The 7,119-nt window shown below is 49.5% G+C and overlaps 1 non-coding gene across 1 annotated transcript; it reads right to left on the reverse strand.

The window, feature by feature from the left end:
• Nucleotides 1-1,277: 1,277 nt before the first annotated feature.
• Nucleotides 1,278-1,374, reverse strand: LOC142438349 (small nucleolar RNA SNORD21). The gene has a single exon (XR_012782737.1). It is a non-coding gene; the product is annotated as a small nucleolar RNA SNORD21 (small nucleolar RNA).
• Between the last annotated feature and the right edge of the window lie 5,745 nt (nt 1,375-7,119).

A 7,119-nucleotide genomic window follows, 5' to 3' on the forward strand; every position in this document is an offset into this window, starting at 1 on the left:
TCCGCAGGCTTTGCAGCCTGTGTGTGGACATCTGCACGGGAGCAGACGGCCTCACCTCTCTCCCCAGGAGCAGCCGGTTGCTTAGCAACCTGATGCTTAGCTGTGTACAGTAGTTTTTTTTTTTAAATGGGCTTCTAAATTCACTCTGGTCCCAACCATTTTTCCTTATTGGTCCTGATGTGGACAAGGGGAACTTTGTTCTCACTGTGGCCCCAGGCCACAAGAATGCCAGCATCTCTCTCTAGCCATCAAAGAGCGAGAAATGAGGCTTGTTCTCTCCTACCTGCCCTGACTTACAGGGCTGATGTCTGAGGCCCGCTTGGGGTTGGAGGAGGGCTGGAGCCAGAGGCTCTGACTGATGGAGAGTGGGGTGACGAGGAAGAAAGCGAGGCCCCTCTGCAGCTGAACATCTGCAAAAGGAGGCCTTGAATCTCCGCTTCCTTACTCCAGGCTCTCGTTCTGCACGGTCTTCTTCTTCTTTTTTGGCTTGAAATAGTTTGTTGTATTTATGTAATAAATCCTCATGGAAAATTATGGTTTGCTTTAGCTCTCCGCAACCCACTCCTGAGCTCTGAGGAAGCTTGCCTTCCGAGCTCCCCGATCTTTCTTCTGGGCAAGAGACATCTTGGGACGATTCCACCTCTTCTTTTTCACATCGCTCTTAGGCCTCTCCTCACAGACCGAGTTCTCTCACATAGTTCTCTCACATAGTGACATGTGCTTCCTGGTACACCTCCCTCATGACAGGAGTCTCGTTCTCTGTGTATTGAGAAAGCTATTTCTTGTAAGCATCTTCATCCTCTTCCATTAGGTAGCGCACGCAGTCGGCGACATTCTGACCCAGGATGTGTTTTCCATGCACCTCCGCATTGAATTCCTTGCTTTCTGAATCATAACCCGGGAATCGCTTGGTACTAAAACAAAGTTTTAGTATTTCAGTTTCTGTTGACAGGAACTGGCCCACTAGTAGGATTTCAGTTCATTCATTACATGAAGAATACCTGCCATCAGCCCCGTCTTTTTTTTTAATCATTTTATTGGGGGCTTGTACAATTCTTATCACAATCCATACATCCATCCATTGTGTCTAGAACATATGTACATTTGTTGCCATCATCATTCTCAAAACATTTACCTTCTACTTGAGCCCTTAATATCTGCTGCTCATTTTCCCCCTCCCTCTCCACTGTCCCCTACCTCATGAGCCCTTCATCATTCATAAATTATGATTATTTTGTCATATATTGCACTGTCCGATGTCTCCCTCTGCCTTCTTCTCTGCCATCAGCCCCGTCTTGAAAGCAACAATTGTATCACATGCAACCAAAGGACCAACTACCGACTTGCTCAGTTAGAGGGGTCTCATCATCCAGCTGCGGGACCTTTTGGGTTTCTTTTTGGTGTTTGTTTGCTTGTTTTGACCATCCTGGGGTTCCAGACCTCCAGGATTTCAAAAGCCTTCTCACTCATCCACACACTAGCCCCACATCTTAGAGACGGAAATGGCATTCTGAGAGGGAGGGGGGAGGGAAAGAGGGAATACAGCTACCGAAAGAAAAAAACAGCAAGGAAGGAAAACCTGGAATTGACTATCATAGCCACAAAGTTTGCTTTATTTACACGTGGAAGGAGATGCTCTCCTGCCTCTGTTTCAACCCAAATCATTCCTTGGGATTCCTGAAGATCGCCCTTGGTATTCCGAATCCTCACACACGACCTGAGCACTAGAGTCCAGCCGTCTAGTCCATTCTTCTGCTTTCTAGGGGGTCAGGTGATTTGCTTTCTCCCACCCAGAGGCGTCCCCTGCGGAAACGACAGCCAAGAGTCCCAAACTCAGCCAAGGCCAGTAGACCCATTCACCTGGCTGGAGGGTTCACTGACGACGCCTTGTCACGTCCTCAAGCCGTGTTCATTTCAGCGGGCAGGACTTAGAGGAAGGGCATCTCCTAGGCTCGGAAGGTGGTCCTTCCAACTCCTCAGTCTTGACCTCCTCTGCCATCCTACATCACATCTCCTCAAACGCACAATCACAGCCTGGCATTGCTTCTGCTTGGTGGGTACAGCACTGAGATGTTTTCTCCCCCTTAGGAAACAGAGCCAGAAATGAGGCCTGCTCTCTACAGACACACCCCTGTACTTACGGGACTTGACGTCCAAGGTGGGCACTGAGGTCGAAGAGGGCTGAGACCAGAGGGGAAGCTCAAGTCTGTGAATCCAGGGCAGGGAGCACAAGGAGGAAATTAGAGCATCGCAATTCCAGCATGGCTTCCATTTTGAACAAAGCCTAAGCTCTTTCAAAGTACTGACACATAGGAAGTGCTCCGTGGTGAGTAGGAGGTCAGTTAAGTGAAAGCACCCCATGGGGAAGGGCAAGGAGGAGGGAGGGGAGGGGTGCGGGGGTGGGAACTCTGCCTGGCCAGGCCCTGCTCCCTTGAGGCCTACGCCCTGTAAGTTTGGGGACAGAAGGGTAATAGACATCAAGCTTGTTACTACGGGAGGGCTGGTCTGCCTCATTGGCACCCCAAGCTTCTTTGGACTGCCAATGAGGAGCGCAAGGACGGTCGATGTGGGTGGGGTAAAGCATCTGACACCAAGCAGAACTTCAGGAGTCTCCCTGCTCTTGATCCTCTGACTCTGAGCGTCCATGCTGAAGTCCTCCCCGCATTCGTACCCATTATCATAAGCTATCATCGCTGTAGATCTATATCTCAACCCAAACCAAAGGCTTCTCTAATTCAACGCCGTAAACGTCCATAATCACTTCATGCAGTTAAACCAAAATCTTCTACACTTTGATCTCATAGACCTCTATAATTCAGTGCCGTCACCTTCTCCAGTGGCTGAGAGGTATGTCCCCTGACTCCCACACCACACACACTCCCTCCTCTAGTGCTCACGGAAGTGATGCTGTGGTTGTCATAGCAATAGGAGGGTGGACCCCCCCCCAGCAAGGCCCATGAGTTCAACAACAGCTCCTCTAAAGGATGTGAGAGGGCTAGAACTCCTCAGCTCTTCACATGTATGTACGCACATGCATGTGCACGCGCACGTGAACACACATGCACAGACATACATACACACATGTGCACAGATACAAACACACCCACACGTGCACACACACACACACACACACACACCAATTTTCAGCAAGACTGGAGGCTGGACCTGTCAACTGCCTTCTGACTCCACCAAAATGAATAGTGACCAGAGGAGTGGGAGATGCAATCAACTATTTAATGGGACCCTTCCCAGCACAATTCCTTTTTGCATAATCCCTTTTGTGATGTATTGTAAATTCTAGCCCCTACTTCTGTGGGATAATCTTATTTTGAAGGGAGGTCTTTGTTCCAGGGTGTGGTAGGGCTGACTAGAGAAACACATTCACAAGAGCTTTATATACAGGAATAATTGGCTATTGAGAAAATATCCCAGCCCAGTCCAGATCAGGTCCATAAGTCCAAGATTAGCTCTTAGGTCCCATACCAATCTATAGAGTCCTCTTCAGACTCATGCAAGACATGCAATGACGCCGAATGCAGGAAGATCAGACCAGTGGGTGCAAAGTCTTGTGGATCCAGTGGTGGTGGAAGCATCTCAGAGCTGGCAGGGGTTTCCACGTGGCTCCTCCAGCTCCAGGGCTCTAGCGTAGCTCCACATGTTGCGTCATCAGGAATACCAAGCAGAGGGGGTGTGTGTCCCTCCTCCAGTGAGCTATTTAGCCCCATAGCACCTCCAAATGAGGTCATGAAGCAGTGACCAGAGTGACAGGCTAAATTCCACCCCTTCACGCTTGATAGTCTCAAGTTGGCACCAGATTAGGTAACTACCACACCAGGTTAAGGTAGGATGCATCTGTAGGTTCTACCTTACTAGAGGATGCAACTAGTTACCACCCTCTGTTTTCTTGGGGGTGTGGTCTGCTGGAAGGTATGAACCACACCTCCATCCAAGTCTTTCCTTTGTCGTCTGTTTCCTGCCTGGGCACTGGAGAAGCAAGAAGGCCTGCTTTGACTTTGGCACCCGTCGGCTTCTGGCTGCGCACCCTCTGTTGGAGAGCGGCCCCCCAGCGTGGGTTTTCATTTGCAGGCTTTCTTAGAGCGAAGCCTGCCGGTGTTCACAGTGGAATGGGCGTCAAGGGGACAGGGCCAGGGGAGATTGGGAGACAGAGCAGGGAGAATAGCTGAAAGGAAGAAAGGGAGAGCTAGAGAGAGCTAGAGAGAGGAAGGGGCAGAGGACGGACATGCGGCCACAGGAGAAGCTGAAGAAAGTCAGAGAACAAAGGAATCCCGTGTTAATAAACTTTGGGACAGAAATCAATTACTATGTCTAAAAGGAGCCTGCATGTCCCCCCATTGGCTGTGGCACCAGCAGAACCGGTGAAGAGAGGGGCAAGGTCTCTGTGAGATGTCAGATGTCCTGAGAAGGCGAGGTGTCACGTGGGGATGGAGAGGGCGTTAGAGACGCTGGCTATGACTGAAGACCCTTTACGCTCCACTGGCTTGCCTTTGCCTGACTGATCTCCAGCTCTCGGGACTTGAGTTACAGTGTATCACCTGACCTGGTTTCACCAGGGTCCGCAGCCCTGTGCAGGAGAAAGAGCCCCCAGACACACGTCTGAATTTCAGGTTTGGGATTTAATAGCACCCACAACTTTGGGAGCCATTTCCTTAAAGTTTTGTGGGTCCTGTGATTTGGTGTCTGTGGGAAACAAAGATTCCTCCCAAATCCTCTCCCCCAACCAGATGTTAGACTCAGGACACTACTCACAACTTATGGTAAATGACTGTCAAGTCACCTCCCTGAAGGCAGTCAGCTGACAGACTACTGTCTGGTCCCACCACAGGTAGGGCCCACGCCCTGCTGTTAAGGACAATGGGTTCCTTCTCCCCAAAGGCTTGCAGTCACCAGTTTGGTTCCTGTAGGTGGAGTTCACACCCTACTGATAATGGTTTCTATGGAGATCCAGAGAACAGGTCAACTGGTTCAGTGACATCCAAAGCTAGGCCTCCATCATGAGTCTAGGGTCCGCCCATCTTGTCACATGAATACCCTTATTCCCTCCTCTTGCAGTAGCTTATGAACCCCTAGATCACCCCCCATTACTGTATGACCTATAACACAACCCCTTCCTGTGATGTATGTCTTCACCTGGAATTAGGGGGCTTTCACAACCCCAAAGAATATATAAGCCTTGGTTAGCAATAAAGATCTCTCTCTCCAGGTGGACCGCCAAGTGAGACTGAGGTGAACATGCTATCATGAAATGCATCTGACTCCATTATTTCAATCTCTTCTATCTCTCATGCTCTCTGACTTTACTATGATCTTTACTTATTATCGCTGTACAATTGTGCCTACTGGACCCGTGATGATGTGTTAGGGGCTGGACTTTCCCCTGACAGGTGCCGATTGAAGAAGCCAGGCACTCAGGGAATATGTCAAGGGGAGGAATTGGGACCAGTGGGAATAGAGTGATAGAACATCTTGGAAAAATTGGACTTTTGGGACATCTTTAATTTCCAACACCTGGGGACTTATTAATTCTTCAAAAAGAAACTATTACTATAGGAAATGGTTTTAAATTCTGGACATCTGACAGAATTCTAAAGGGCAAGGAGACATGAGAAATACAGATCCCAAGATCCATCTTGTAATCCAACACGCGGAGCAGACATTTGTTCGGAAGCAGACAGCAGTCTGTGTGCTCCTGGGACTTAGCAGAGACGTTGTCTGTGTCCAGAGTCTGAGCCTTCTCTCTATCCAGGCTGTTAAGGATTGAGTGGTGTCCCCTGAAAATAGCAATTGCAATTCTAACCCCTGTACCTGTGATCCTGGAAACAGGGTTCCTTTGTTGGATTCATTAGGCAGGGCCAGAGCAGGGTGGGTTCTCAATCGAATCACTTTTGAGCGACGAGAAAAGAGAGCAGACACAGCCAGGAAAAGGCCGGGGAAGACTGAGGGGATGTCTACCAGCGAAGGATGGACCAGCCGCCCCAGCTGATGCCAGAAGAGAGCACAGAGGCTCGCAGGAGGAATCGGCGTGGCCAAGAGCCTGACGTGAGCTTTCAGCCTCCAGAACCATGAGAAGACAAAATCCTGTTCTTTAAAGCCACGGGTTTGTGGTGTTTCCTTTTCTACTTCTTTTCTAAAGTTGATCTTATGCTGAAACGACATTTTTCCTTCCACTCCCTCCTCCCCGAGTCGTGCGGTAGCTTTTCAAAGTCTGCTTTTCTGGTATGAAAACTATTTTTCTCGTTCTTGTACTTTCATAGTAGTGACTGCATCCTGCATTTGTCTTGGTAAGATTGTCTAACTCAGCCGACATAACGTCTTCCAAGCTTGTCCTGGAGAGGCGCCCCCTGTTTCCAGGGGTGCAGACGATTCCACTGTGTGTGCACAGCCCACTTGCTTTACTCCTTCCTCACCGACAGGCATCTTCCTGCTGCTGTGCATAGGCTGTGATGGATACGGTGTGCGTGCATCTGCTCATGTTTTGGTCTTCATTTCTTTTGCGATATATACCTAGTACAGAGAAAACTGGGTCATGTGAGGTTGGTTTGGTGACAGAAAGAAAGAAGGAAGGAAAGAGATAAAGAAAAGGTAGAAAACCGCTTCAAGGGTTTATGTCAGAGTTATGAGGAGGGAAGGGAGAGCAGAGAAAGGGACGGGAGCATCCTGAGCTCCCGGGTGAGGTTCTCGGGGAGCCCAGTTGGGACCCCCACAAAGTCACACTGTGCAGGGGAGAGGTGCAGAGTTTTATAGCCTGGGTTTTGGGGTGGGGAGTAGCTGGGGAATTTCCCACTGTAACTCTGTTGTCTGCAGGTCCGGAGTAGAAGCAGCGTTCTAAGTTACCTGTAACGGTTACTCTTCTGCACCTGGGCCTGAAGGCCACCGAAGGGGAGGGGGAGGAGGGGGGAAGGGGTCTGGCCTCTCATAGCGTCCTTGGAGTATTTTCACCAGCTCTATCTCCGGGCCCACCTGCCTTGCTCACTCCTGCTTCTGCCGGGCAGGTCGTATAGTATTTCTATTTGCAGTTGTTTTCTCCCCACTGTCCCTAGCCTGCCCATAAAAACATTTTTCTTGTGTGTTTAAAAAAAATTTTTTGTAATAGTGGGCTCA

Source organism: Tenrec ecaudatus, chromosome 1 (assembly GCF_050624435.1).
Source record: "Tenrec ecaudatus isolate mTenEca1 chromosome 1, mTenEca1.hap1, whole genome shotgun sequence".
NCBI classification, from domain to species: domain Eukaryota; kingdom Metazoa; phylum Chordata; class Mammalia; order Afrosoricida; family Tenrecidae; genus Tenrec; species Tenrec ecaudatus.